Source organism: Anopheles nili, chromosome 3 (genome assembly GCF_943737925.1).
Source record: "Anopheles nili chromosome 3, idAnoNiliSN_F5_01, whole genome shotgun sequence".
Taxonomy (NCBI): Eukaryota; Metazoa; Arthropoda; class Insecta; order Diptera; family Culicidae; genus Anopheles; species Anopheles nili.
Window position 1 is genome coordinate 67388196 of NC_071292.1, and position 15583 is coordinate 67403778.

The window sequence follows — 15583 nt, forward strand, 5'->3', positions numbered from 1 at the left end:
TCAGTCCCACTTTGTAATGCAGTGTTGCAACTTGTGCAGCAAGGCTCCGAGCCGAGCGCAGTTGGCGTTGGGCTAGGCGTTCGTCTCACAGTTGGCTACGACTTTTGCTGCATAGCCGTCTTACGTCGGTTTTTTACTGCCACCAACGTGTGCGCGTGTGTACGTTTGTGCTTGCGTGTGTGTGTGTGCATGCGTTTAGGTAGGAAGGATATTTTGGACACGATTTTTGCGTTACGACCCAACCCAGTGCGATGGTACAGTGAGCGTGGAGGTATCCTTTCACCATGCTACCACGGCGAAAAAATGGGTTTGAATTAATGGCGTTCGTTTTAGCGCCGTCCAGCACGTGGCCAGTGACGATAAAAAGCAAAGAGCGGAAGGAAAAAACTCTCACAACCTTCTTTCCACAGGACCACCGGAGAATACCGCATGAACGGTACGTAGGCCTGCTGGGGCTGAGTAAAAAATGGGTAAATTAGTGATTTCGGACTTTGGGCTAGCGAGTCGATTAAATTAACGGACACCAACCCACACGGAAGGGCTAAACGGCTGCGCGTTCGAACGAAGCTCGTGATGGGTCAATCGGAGAGGATTTAAAATTCATGAACCGTCTTGCCGAGGGCGTTTGCGCCCTTTACCGCGGCTCCATGGCTGCCACGTGGCGTGGCATTTTGTAACGTACTGCAATCCCTGGGGGGACTGCGTTGGAGCATGAACTAATTTGCCCGGGAAGCCATGTTCGCGGACATGTTCGCGTGCATGGTAGTGATTTTTTTTTTGGAATTCGCTTGCTGATTTTTTCATACCCATCTAAAATCAGTCGAGTAAATTTGGACCGGAAGGTTGCATTTTACATTCATTAGCGTTTCGGCTAGCCAAGTGTGTGTACCTCTTATGCTATACCTTCTCGATCGCAGGACGAGGTGAGTGATTGCATCCGAATTGCATTAGGTGCTCATTTCCGCCGGTACATTTCACAGACGGAGCGAACTAAAGTAAAGCGTACATGTGATGAAGTTTCCATGAAAAGGCGTACTAGCACACGGACGGAATGCAGTAATTAAAGAACAAACAGTAATTAACGAACAGCAAGCATAAAGTGGAGAAATTAATAAGCGAAACTTGTTTGGAAACGACGGGAAAACTCTTATAACTGCCCTGCGTATCTTCAAGGTTGAGGAAACATACAAAAAAGACGGACTATATATATTCTCGCGTACGGACTTGTAAATTGAGTAGCAAAGTGACCTGCTTTTACATAAAACAAAAGCCTTATCTGCCTGGGCTCTGGTAGAAAGCCAGCCAGGCCAGAGACATAATGTTTGCACTAATGATACATAAATTTTACCTCCATTGTCGTCAGCTCACCGTCCCCGGCAGGTTCCGGAGTTTCCCGCTGTTTTAATGATTCGCTTGCCCCAGAAGTTTCCGTACCGGTAGAGCTTCTCTGTCCCGCCCTTCAACCCGGTCCGGTTGTGTGTGAGCTCTTGCCACATCCGGTTGCTTTAGTGAGGGTTAAAAAAACAGCCAGGACAGAAACGGAAAAGAAAACGCAAACTCTTAACCTAACTCTTCGGGGAACTGCTACAAACGCCCTGTTCGCGAATACAATGCAGCTTCGTCTGCGTCGTTGCATGCGTTGAAGTTTTGCATCCTACCCACTCCACCGGAGAAGGTCCTTCAATTCCTGCTTTCGGTTCTGCTGTGGCGCTTTAAGCTATCGCCCGATTTCGTTTCTACCAACAGGGTGTTTTCTTTCAATGTAATTGTTTGCATTCGCGAAGTGGAAACCGTTTGTTATTTTGAGTGACTCGCTGCTCGGAGAGATAAGGATCAGTTAAAACAACCTCCCCCACGAGCCAGTGGGGGAAATGTGCGTGTGTTACAACGTGACTTTGACCACGTGTTTCCGACGTCGTTGTGACTTTTCCCGGCGCAAAGGTGCAACAAAGTTAATCTTCCAAGTGAACGCCTGGGCGGGATGTAAATGATTAACGGGAAACCACGCAGATTGACTTCTGGTGGGTGATGTTTCGGGTAATTTAAAGGACATTTTCCTTAAGCGCTTAAGTGGACGCTCCATCGCTCGCTCTCTCTCTCTCTCTTTGGCGATGTAAATCGTGCTCTCTTCACTCGCACCTCGAGATACACTCGAGACAAGCCCACGGGGCGTCGGCGAGGATGACTCCGCTCTCAGCAGTGAAAATCCCTTCAGCGGGAAGTTTATCACGTACCGGTGCAGCATAAAATTCATTCATCCCACCAAACCCATCTCCCGACACGGCACGATGGGGGATGATGTCATATGCATCGATTCCGATGAAGATGATGAGGATGAAACAGCCCGTCCATCCCCCGGAAGTGCACGCGCCGGGGGTGGATATCGAGGCTCGGGCGGATATTGGAAACAGCGACGCAAGGGTGAGTATGGGGAGCGTGTTACCTTTCCATTTTGTGATAGAGCAGTGTGTGTGTGTGTGCGCTTATCGCTATTCGGAATCGGAAAGGTGTTCTCTTGCAGCTTAAGCGTGGCTTGCAGTAAGAGAACTCATGCGGTCGGTGAATATCGCTTATCGGGATTTCTGCTTTATGTAAACGCATGCACTGATAAATGTAGAAATTACTCGTGCGCGCTTTAGTTGCGGTTTAAGTGGAGTTGAAAAGAGCAGCGAATGAATACACCGAGTAAAACAAACACACCACATCGTGGAGCAGATGGCTGAATGTGATTATGCAATACGTGAAAAACGATAAAATATGAACCGCCTGCATGGCTGAGTGGCTTTGATTTTTTTGTTAAATGAATAACTTTTTTTAAAACTACGTAGTTAATCATCTATTTCATTACATCACATAGCTTTGGTTTTTCTTGTAATACGACATAAATATATGAGCTAATTCAAAATTCAAAAGCATGAGAAAAATGTGAAATCACACACACATTTATCTCTTGTTTTAAATCTAGTCATATTTCGCTACATATTACAGTCATACTATGGTACAGAGTGGCTGTTAAACATTGCTGGTAAGTCGACTCCAGGCACCCCAGCCCTAAGGGTTTAATTTTCTCCACCAACGCCCTGACATCACCATCTCTCTTCCAATCGAGTGAGCAACACCATCACGTTCATATGACCTTCACGATGGTGAAGCTTCCCATCCTGCCACAGAGATACACCCATTCACACATGCTCCGGATCCGCGTTAGAGCAAGTGTTCGCGGATCCGCCTCGACGCCACCGAGTCGCGATGGAGGCGCCTGGTGCTGCACTGATGCCACTTTAAACGACAATAGAACTACCCCATCCAGGCGCATCCTCTGGCTCGCTTCTCGGTGGCGTCTATTTTAGTACGTTTTCCAAGTCTTTTTTTTTAATTTAGAAAAGAAAACTGTCCCGTCGCTGTCACGCCACACGTTGTGTTCGCGTACGGCGTGTCTTACTGTCTGCTTACATAACCTCAAACCAGCGCACGACTAGTTAGGCGGCAGTCCGGAAACACGATGCAGCCCCTTTTCTCACCTCTTCTTGCCCTGTTATCCCCGTGTCGTTCGTGCCACAACAGTATCCCGTTGTCAATTACAATTTCCGCCGTTGCATTTTCGGAGGCGCATCGGATCGTTGCGGTGGGAATGCTTCGCCGTCTCGCATGCGGCAATCATCCGTTTGCGAAGATGCCGCAAATATTATGTTCCACTTGGGAATTCCAAAAGACGCCACGTGGTGTACACCGAGGTACACGGAGCTGCGCGCGAGTCCTGCACGGAGGCGATAGTTATTGCTCGAAATGGTGAGCACGTGTGCGGGTCCGGTGATGTGTGCGCGTATGTGAACAATACAGGCATGGTGGGTTTATGGGAATTTCACCGTGTGGCAATTTACGGGTTTATTTAGAAGACAATCGAAGCAATCTGCAGGAAAATATCAAGATTAATTTGTTTTTTTTTCAATGAAGGAAGGAGATCATCATCTGGATTTATGTAATACTCTGGTCAATGTTACTTCGCTAATGCTTGAAATTAAACAATTCGTAGCTACGTCATCAATAAGCTCCTAGCATTTGATAATAGTGCTCAATAGATTCTGTAGTTTTGATTCAAAGAGAACATTTAATAGGAAATTCTATTATTTCTACGAATGGTTTAAGTTATTTTTGAAAAATAACACATGTTAAAAATTAATTTAAATTGTTGCATAAATAGCTCTCAGTATTGACTGTGCTATGGTCAACTTTTTTCCACGACAAAACACTAGGAAAGATTTCCCGATACCGTTTGAACTGTGCTTTGTGACGTCAAAGGTATCGATTGTTTCTCAACCAAGCCAACTAGATTGAAATAATTCAAAACAGAAACGAAAGGCACGAGAGCTTCACCGAAAAGTTTTTGTCATCTACATTCTGCCGAGAAGTTTAATGTTTGCCGGAAACTGTTCTCTTCCACTTTTCATCTTTCGTTTCTTTGGCCTTCTGCATTCGCCCTCATCTTCATCGAGTGATTGTGGGTCGTTGGAAGGTGTCGGGATTTTGAGGCCGGAATCCAGAATGAGCTTATTATTGCGCACAAGACATCCACCCGGTGCTGTGCTGTCATATGCAGCTATGAAATTGAGTTGAAACTTTTTGGATCGCAGCCATTGGCTGTAATATTTACCGCATAATAAATATCAGACAGCGGGCTTACTTTCGATAGCAGGTTTAGTTGCTTTCATGCATCTCAACTACCCCTATTGTGGGAATCTTCCAACGTTGTTTCTGTCTTCTCCATAAGCGTTTCTTATGCCTTGTTCGGGATGCATCTCTTGAGTTGACACAAAACTATAACGACACGGTTTTCTCTTTTCTCACCGTAGCGAAAAGCTTTCCACTTTCAATGCCGCAAGGATCTTCTCCGTTGTCACTTGCAGTGTTTAATTACCTGTCACACGAGTTCGTCGGCTAGATGGCTGGTCGTTTAACACTTGAAAGTGGCTTTTCACTCAAGCCCAACCAGCGCTGCAAGTGTCAGCAGCACGTCATACTGTCATTAAATTAATTACAATCGCTTACGATCTCGATTATCGTCATCCATCATCCAGCGCTAGCATGGGAAGCTCCTCCTACAATCATCATTCGACCTTCCATCAATCTACTTCTACCATTTCAAGGGGAAGCTTTAAATTGGCGATAGCTTATCTGATCCCCCTCTTACTGACACGGTTTATGAATTGTAAAAGTATTGTTCAATTTAGCGCTGCAACCATGTTTCTTGTCGACGATAAGCCGCCGGATTCGAGGTAATTCCATTGTGCTGAACCGGAAACGTTGCTCAAGCATAGTAAGCAAAAAAAGGAACACTGCGAGCTCCCGCCAGTTTGAATCCCGTTCACAAATTGTGCACAATAAAGCCCCCAACCACCGGTCGCTCGGTTTCGGTCGTGAAAATCGCTTTCCACCCGGAAATGTCATTCCGCCGGTCGAATGCAACCGAAATTGATTGTGACCGATCGGAAGTTTTTCTCGTCCGCTCATCCACATCCAGGAATGCACCGACGGGCCAAAATCGTGCACGGTCATGCAACATAAATCAGCATCAGCCCCGAATGGGTTGACGTGATGAGAAACGCCGGTTCTAGGGGTTGTTAGACGGCATCCGGGGTGCTTGTTTTACCACCGCCAATGGCTAATGCGCCTGGAGAATTAGAAGACTTTGGAGGGCGAGAAAAAAAAACCCCAATAGAGAGAAAGAGAGCCACCGAACTCGGACGCGTCATTCGATGGGTAAATAGTGAATGGCCGCTCGATGCGCCGTTGTAGTTGATTTTCCCACCTCATCGTCATTAGGACACCCGCTTCCAGCCGGTCAGGCGAGCTAACTTTAAAGCATCGCACCCTTCCATGGCGACAACAAAGAGAGGTTAGATTTTGACGAACGCTCTGCACATCACTCCAGGATCATTGGGTTCTATTCTCACCCACCCCCTGGATAGGTGTTTCCGGCCCGGTCGTCGATGATGGAGCCCTTTTTCTTGCGCCACCGTGTCACATCGCTTTCTACGGTGGCGGTGACGATCGTGATTTGGCTCGTCCCTGCGAGCGTCCTGTCTCGCTCTTGACAAGGCGCATTGTGTGAGTGCCGGTGATTTATGGACCTCGCCATCCTCCCACCAACAAGCCTGCTGTTCCCACAATATATTAAATATTAATGGCTTGTCGAATGCACTTTCCAGCGCACCATTCCTACCGACGGGGATGCGTTTTTCGAATAGTCAGCACATTTTGACCACAAGATATTGGGGTCGGGATGCTTTTTTTTCTCTTCACTTGAATCCCACCTTCACTTGCACTCTTGCGCCTTGGCAGGATCGATGCTAACGACCCACCCACGCTGCCCGTTTGTTGTGTATCTCTCACCCACTCGGACAGCACTAATGTGTGATACAAATAAATCATGGTGCAGGGGCGTGCACGATGATTTCGTTGGGGTAAGTTGTTTTTATTTCCTTTGGCTTCTTTACTACTCTCCGCCAGTATTCTAATGATGCCATTTTGTTCCCTGACGTTTGCCCTCGCGATTGGGGTGGTTATTTTTTCGGCACCGAGCATCCCAGCGTCGGGACGAAGTAACTGTGCATACATTTGACGGGTTGGCATCGTTTATCAAACGACGGTGGGTTCAATGGTCGGTAATTAAAGTGCGGTGGTGTGTTGTGGCAACACTCACCACAAAAGCACATTTAAATAGAGGAACCGAGCTTTTATGTGCGGTGATGGTGCGTTTTTCTTGTCGTCGCGGTATTTGCCGTTCATCATTTTGATTGCTGGCGGTGGTATCGCCAGGAGAGAATGAGTTTTTTTTTATGCTAGAAGTGTGCTTTTTTGCACCTGCAAATAGACTGTCCGTGTTGCGGTTGAGCTAATGGTTCAGGTGGTTTTCCGTGTGGATGATTTTCGATGGAACATCAAAGGCTTAGAAATTGTCCTGAGAGCACAAAGAGCGCGTCACGTTGTACTTGATAAAGAACCGCACTTAATCTGTATTAGGTGGAAGTCGTAAAGCATGAAATAAATTCATTTACAGGCGAACAAAGCATAGCTTTCCACCAATTCACGGTTACGAATCGAGGCTGATCGAACAGATGCTGGCTTCCGTAAGTTTTCACTCTTTCAGTTCGCGAGTACTATTTCACGGAACGAACAAATTGTGATGTAGCTGTCGATGATTTCTAAGCGAAATCTGCAATTTGCTTACGCTACTGTTCTGGCATCAATTTTTAAACCGTAAGCACAAACAATCGACGAATGACGTGCGGAAAAGAAGCGGAAAATCACGGCCATAAAACGATGAACGTTTGAACGTTGCAAAAATGTCAAGTTGAAAACTGCATTGTTATCTCTCTCTCTCTCCTTCTCTCTATCTCTCTTTCTTCGTTGCAAGCCGCTTCCAGTTAAATAGACAATATCGGACATCCTTTTTTGCGTGCAAAAATGTGTTTCATTTAGTTTTCTCTTCATCAAATGGCCGTGAATTCCGAAACACTGGCCCTTCACGCGGGATGCATAATCACGATGAGAAAAGCAAAATATACGACCCGGAAGGGACGAAAGATGCTGCCATTAAAGGCTGGACGGTTTACGCGCGTAATAAATGGGGTCCAATGTCGGCTAAATAGTCTTCGGTTGCATCATGAAATATTTCACTCTTTTTTTTTCTGTGTTCTGCTATCCGCGTGGCTGCATGTCCCGGGATGCTTGTCCTTTTTACCATCCTGCACCCGGTTCGCCGCGGTTTGATTACTCCTAATGCAATACCGTTGCATTCCTTTCCCGTTCGGATTTCCTTTTCGCTCTTTCTCTCTCTCTCTCTCTCGCTTCTTCTTTTTGCACTACAACGACACTCGATTCGCAATCTTCGACGTTTGGGACCGTATGGCAGGGACGAACAGGGTGAATTAAAGTAATCGGCTTTCCGGTCACATTCCGAAGGATATTATTATCCGCCTTCGGGCAGGAGCTATTAAAATCGTCCAGCTGCTAGAGTGGCCCACGTTGCTCCCGGACCTTTGTGTTCCGTACGGTGGCATGCGGTTTGTAGCGACTGAATTAGATGAAAAGCCATCGTTTTGCTCGAGCACTCGAAAGCAGGCGCGGTGTCCTTCGGTGCTACGATGCTACGGTGCTGCATTTGGCTCAGCTAACGTGTATCGTATTAGTGAGTCACATTTTTCTACATAATTTCTACTACGGCTAATCATTGCTAGTTAATGATGCCGCGTGCAATAAGTGTGGACTAATATTGGGATCATTAACAACCTACAAATTGTGCACTTGTGTTGAGAGTTTAACTGCGCTGTCGTAAGGAAAAGAAGGGCTTTGTATCAATCCATTGTAGGACATATCCATTGTAGGGCTTTAGCTCTTCAAAATTTGATCTGACTAGTTTTTCACCTCGTTCCAAAATTTTAAGACGGTTTGAACCTGGAATAAAACATGAAAAACAATATCGAGCATTAAGCGAAAAAGAAATTCAGCAGAATGATAAAGCGTGTAGAGTTAGCAAGCTCCACAGTACTTTAGCCCTTGTGTCGCTATTGCAATCAATGAAACCAGCAAAGTTCGAATAATCACATAAGGCAACAGCACAGAAGACAAACACCGATACAAAAGCAGTAAAATACTCAGCGTTAAAGCGTTATGTTGTTATTACAGTTTAATGTACTTAAAAGGATGCTCCTAAAAGCCGAGAGCCTGTGCATCTAATGGGCGTGGTGCATCGTTTAGCGTATCAAAATATTGCCCCCGCGTTCTAGCACAGATCGAGAGGGCCAAGGTCGGCTGTAGTGCCATCAAACGCTGCCAAACAAATTTGCCACTCCAAACGAACGGGCACAAGAAGTGAAGCAAAAGAAGAGCACATTTGCGTTTTGATTGCGGACAACCTCAAAAGGGTGAAGCGATGGTGCGAAGCGTGGGGCGATAAATGCGGTTTACCATTTACCAGTGGGTTCACGGGATGCACCCGAGGCTTGAAGGGTTTCACTGCAGCCGCATGTTCATTTTTCAAGTGCAGACAATCCTTCTCCTGATGATGATCTTCGTTGAAGGACGCCGTGGGACGTGAATGTGTTCCGGGCACTTTTCCCCAACAGTTTCCCGTGGTTTTTGTGGCTTTGGGACAGCGTTTTGCGGTTACCCCAAACGTCAACAGTTCGATGCGGCGCTGGGTTTGCTGTCCTTTGCGTGATGGCCGCTTTGGGCGCGTCCTGCTGACCATCGATCGATACCGTTCGGTGTAGCATTATCGTGCTCGAGGCGGCGCGTTTATCTCGTCTAGCTCTTGTGACACACAAAAGCGTTTTGCTCACGTAGACCGGAGAAAAGCTTCCTGCGCTGGGAAGCATTCCGAGAATTGTTTGCTTGCATTGAGCGAAAGGAGAAAAAGATGCAATCTAACGGTATGAATGGTGATTGAACAATTGTGCGATTGGAGAAGCTAATCGGCCAGTAGACTTGATGAACACGGTTCGTTTTAGGGCTCAGGCTCATGAATTGGTCCAAATCGTTTTATTTTACAATGGAGATGCAATTGTTTTGTCGAAAACTAAAACCGAAAAAAAGATTCAATCAATGCTCTGCATCGGTCGATTGTTTAACTTGCAGCTGGTGTTGAAAATATCTGCACATAGCAGCATTAGTTTGGTTCACAAAATAATGCTAGTAAGATGAATGCAGCAATGAACGTATCAGTCTTCAAAATTAAAAAGACTTTATTTTAAATCCACCACGTTACGTTAAATCAGCACAAATTGTCGAGCCACGTCAACATTTGTCGCTCGTGTTGTGGGAAATTATGCATATTAGCGTTGATTTTTCTCACCAAGCGAGGCAAAGTGTGGCATGGTTCCAAATTAGAAGGATTCATTTTTTGCGAACCTTTGAAACGTCACGCTGGTTAATTTAACAAATGGCTGAAAATTACAGCCCCACCGAGGTTTCACCGCGGAACATTTTGCGTTGTTTTTTTTGCTGGTTGAACTGACAGCCTCCCCCATTCCGTCGTTATGTTTCAATTAAGCTCATGGCCTGCTTGGAGCGTTCTCCGTGCACAACACTGAAAGCAACAGTTTTGGAGAGGACGTTTCCGGGAAAAAGGTGATCAAAACCGCTGGCACCCGGTAGGCAGGAGGGCAAAATGACTTTTGCATTTTCTTCCTCAATGCTGCCGTCCGGTTTTCTAGTGCGGTTTTGTGCCATGTTAGCACCTTCCTTCAAACGGGACAGGGTAGTGGCTTGGCCGCAACTGTACAAAACCATTTCGAAGTGGTGCGAATGGCACCAAGGGCTACGGGAATGCCGAACGGCCTTTTTGTTCGTTCTGCGGAGTGATGTCTGTGTTTTGGAAGCTTACAAAGGTTGCAATCGTCAACCGCAAAAATGAAGCCTACGACAAGCGTGTTGAAATGATTGCAAAAAAATAAACTATGAACAATACCTTCAACTATTTGTTGGAAACATTAGAATGCATTAGAATTCGCGTGCCAGGTTATGTAAGTTATTGTTTCGCTTTGCTTTCATACAAATGTCGCTTTTCGTGGTGAATAAAATCCTCCAAGGCTTGGATAGGGATAATGGGGAAAAAAACTAAGCCAGAGAGATATGGTACACCATCGTACACCCATTCAAACGGTGTGCCATTTGCATTTGCTCTTGTCAACTATCGCTACTACACGGCAGGTGTCAGGTTGTCATGTTGGCACGTTACCTCGGCCAGCCGGACACACCTTTCTCGTTTTGCAACGGTCAAAAGCAGCGAAAATGTACCGGTAGACAGCAAACAGGAAAAGCAAAAAAACGCACCACGACCGTAAGCCGAAAAAGCAAATAATTTGTACGAAATGAAACTTCAAAATGAGGCTTTTCCATTCCGTTCTTTAAAGTGCATAAAAGTGCATTAAAGGTCGGATAGGCAACGGTTTGCTGCATCACCACACACCTAATGAGCTGGCCGGCTTTAAGCGATGGAGCTGTATCGGTGCGTTAATGCGAACTTCACTGGGCACAGATCGCTTGGGAAACTAGTTAGCAAACAATCCGTCCCTTTGGTGCGAGGTCCGAGGCTAACGAGATTACAATAATTACATAAATTTAACGTAGCGTAAGCGGAAGTCGGGATGCCCGTTCGATCATCGAACGGTGGTGACTTTATCTCGGATGTAGCTTGATACATGGGTGACTTTGTAAAGTGGTATAACAGGGGGAAAAAACAACGATCCTCTCGGAGAAAATTGAATATTCTCATCCCGAGGGGGAGGTGATTTTCCCCACCCCTTTACTTGATACTTCTTTATGTGGACGACCGTGGCGTAGACTGCCAAAGTTTGATTACCTTTCGTTCGTGCAGGAGAAATAAAACCAAGTCTACTACTTTTTTTTTGTCGCGGAAAAACTCGCGCATAAAACTTTTGGGATTCGATCGGCACGACTCAGGGAGTGAAGCCAAGAAACTGTGTGCGCCATTTGGAGAGTTTAGCTTGGATATTTCTCCTTCATTTGACTTTTTTTCCAAAAGCATAAGTAATATTCGTGGTTAAGCTCGAGAGCAGAATAAAAGTATGCTTTTGGTTTCGAAGCGTTTGCGTTGACTAATTGACGTCGTTTGAAATAGCTCTAGCGTGGTTTTTCCAGCAACGTTTTGCCTACAAAACTGCAACAAATCTTCGCACAAAGCATGAGTGTGGATCCTCCATAACCACCCACGTGTAGCACTGTTGTACATTAAATTACAACTAATGCAATTGCTCTTTAGCTCTTCTTGAAAATGAAAAAAAAAATACCCGCCTCTACACCTTGTTTCGTGAGGTGGTAGGGTGATTATCTTACTGGCTTTTGACAAGTGCTTCACCACGTTTGGACAGCGCTCGAGCCGGCTCTGTGGTGTTATGCCACACTTGATGTAACATTTCACTTCGCTTCTCGCACGCGTTGCATGACTGTTTCGTGCCATGCAAAGCGGGAAATCGCAAAACCGCATCCTCGAGCATCTTCCTGTAAAGTGTAGGTGCGTTTCGCTGTTGTGGAATGATTACGTTGAGCCACAGGGCAGGGATGCGCAACCATGCGAATAAGAAAGTCCTAGCCTTTTTTGTATATGAAATCAAGTTATTAAAGCATTTATATTATCCTAAGTATTTTTCGCTTTGTGCATGCAAGAATTACTAATGAAATTAATTTTCGTCCTAGAGCTGGAGAAATATATGTTGCCTTGGATCTAACTCACATCACGATATCAGAACCTCGACAACGAATTTTGTATTCCGGCTTCAGTTTATTCGCAAATAAATTTAATCTATTGTTATAACAATACATATGTTTCAGTAGTTTGGAAAAATGGCACATATAAATAATAAATTAGCGTCATTTATTACTTACTTTCCATTCGAAATTGGCGAAATGCACCGTAAGAAATTAAAACGAGGTTAAAAAGCAGCTTTTGCAATAAATGTAATAAACCATGCCACTCGAATGAATAAATAATTCCCATTCGTACTGCCCCACGACAATCCGAGGCCCGAGCGGTGCATTTCGAATGCATTGAGTTGCCTAGCCCTGGTGATGGAGCGTTCATCTCGGGTCGTTATTTATGGCCTTTCTCTTCTCGCCAGCTTCCACGACCTGGACGTGAACAAGGCCAGTTACCAGGGCGCGGAACAGCTCGTAAAGCTCGTGTGGGTGTGAGTCCGGGCGGATGTCCTGCGTGTGGATGCCCTGCGGTGGAATACTCCACGTGACACTCCATTCGCGCGTGCAAACCCCACCCGGAATGCTGGCCGTAAACATTATCGAGCGTGATAATAAATTTCCCCATCGTTAAGTTATGAGTTTCGGTATCGTGACTTTATGGGAACAGCATACGAGAGAACCAGCACGCTTGGGATGCGTGCAATGCGCCTCGCAATTATCGTTTTTGTTAGATCCGGCAGCGGAATTTCCGCCATTCGGTTTGGTGCATCGCGATTAAGCCGTTCCTGAGCTCATTAGCATAATCATAACCATCGTCGTAGGTGTGGGTGGTCGCCGTGGGTGACAGTTTTTAATCGGTTCCGCTGCGAATTGGCGGCACAGAATCGATTAGAATAGAGCCATCATAAACGCTAGAGAAACAAGGTTTTTTTTGTCATGCAAATTATATCAGTTTCGTTACATTAGCATAACACGCATTTTATGAAAGGAACGAATAGCATCAGCATGAGGAAAATATGCGTCTGCTGTCTTTGCTTATTTATTAGTGTTTTTGATTTCAAATTTTTGCTTAAGGTAGAGAACTCCACATCTAACCATTTTTCGGATAGGATTGTTTTTTTTTTCAGACAATAAAATCATTTAGAGTCACGTGAGAATGCTGCTCGATGGTTGCATCCTTGTCTGCCTTTTAGCACTTGCATCGAGAGCTACTTTTTATTGATCGATTCCATGTGCAAGCCGTTTCTTAGTTCAATCGATGCTTTTGCGGAGTTTGCGTCATTTTGCAGTATAACAAAGCTCTGCATCCTTCCTTCGACCGACCGCTAGCAATTAAAATAATGAGGTCTTAGCTTTGCGAGGGAAGAGTTATGATTCGATTGATCAAAAGCCGCTGGCTTCTTGGGTGACTCGCAATAGGGTGCCAATTCGTGCCTCGGAGCTATATTTCTTAGCATTTCTAACAGGATTACGAACCATTAATGGAGATCAAAGACGCACTTCATTTCGCTAATGGCTAGTAATCCTTCCACATGGTGCAGAATTTCCATCAGTGCAATGTCATCTGGCCTGTTATCGGTCCGGCCTCTCAGCATCCTGCCGGACGAGTTTCACTATCGTACGATATTATTATTACATTGCTTTTCACAAATGAAAACGGAGACACTGTGGTTGTGTAGTGAAATAAGAAGTAAAAGCCACCAGATAATGCTACCATGCCAGAGTAAAGGGCGGTTGTTGGGTTGTTTTTCAGCTGTTGAGATAACACGCTGCTGCCCCGGTGCACTTTCGCTGCGATAAACACGCCAGGACGAGATGTGCTCGTCATAACCATGTTGACACGTTCCATTGGAAATTTAATTAACATTCGCTTCCCTCAAAGGAGAAACCGAAGTTGCTCTATTTTTGCTAGGTTTCGCCGTATCCAAATTTCGACGACGAAATCATTCTAAACCGGGCGATCCTAGTGGGTGTGTATTTTTCATCTTTCAATTCCAACGTTTCGGTGCAACTCGGAGCAGAAAGACGCTCACCTACATTTGCTCGACTTCTGACACATTTCAAGCAGGTTTCATTTATTTGTGTGCTTTCATCCTGCTGACAGCCTGCTGTCCAATGCTGGGATGCAACTTTCTTCTCACTCCCAACCTAGGAGATCTCCTCCGTGGGAGGTTTCCTGCGCAATCAAAAGGTGCGAGATAAATTGGATGAGCCACGGATATTTTTGCTGCGTTTATTTTACAACTCTTCCGTTTTTATTTGCTCCCATCGGACGGTAAACTTCAGCCTCCGTGGCAGGTGAAATTATACAGCGGAACCGCGTGTCAGAGGATGATTTAGAAAGCGGAAAATAGTTACGAAACGTGAATACACACTACTCACATTCGCCATATTCGCGCTCTGGTGTGGGGAGATTGTGCTAACTGAATTCTAGAAACTTATCTACTTAGTGATTTTGAATGTTTTTTTTTAATTCAAAGTTTTAATCATCCATTAGTTGATAAGAGCAGCCCATTTATTTACCATCCCAGCTGTAAATTAATTAGACTGCTGCATCTCTCATGACATCATCTAGTTAATTTAAAATTTAATGGATTTTCCAAAGATAGCATTCGCCCAAAAAAAGTTAGTTTCTTCCGAGAACGTGTGGCCTTTCATTCGATATCCGGCGTAGTTAAAGTTTACCGGCAAAAAGTAAAACAAATCGTCTCTAGCTCAATCGATCGGATCCGTAGCTTCTTCGTCTCGCGTTATAGGCGAAAGTTTGATGTTCAGATCTGAAAGCAACCGAGAAGCTGTTCCAATACTGGTTTGTACGCTTTTCCGAGGGATTTCGGAAAATCACAAGATGTTCGAGGGTTTTCCCCGGAAAATATTATTTTCGAAACCAATGCTGAAAGGAAGCATCAAGATTGTACGTTGAGGAAAAGGGGCTCTAGAAAAAGAAACTTCACTCCGTATACAGGTCTGGGGAAAATTCTCGTCCAAGCCGATGACTTCCTACGTTTTGCTCTTTTTCGTGCAGTATTTACATCGTGTGGTATTCTGCACTGGTTCGTAGTATCACTAAGTACTTTTTATTCTCGGTCCTCGGTTCGCAAGCTTGCGTTCCACATGCCGCCTTTGCCTCTGAATGCCTCTGAATCCTCCCAGACAACCTTTATTTGTCCGTCTATCGTTCATTCGATCATGCCACATCTATCTATCCATCTTGTTGTCATGACAGAATTGGGTTATATGCGCTCCTGCATTCGTTCCGGAAGCGTCAACCTCACCAGGCCGTCAAGAACCGGCGCCGTTAGTTTGTGGTTTAAATGTAATGCACGAGCATGATAAATCTGTAAACCTCTTCTTCTCTCGTCCAGTT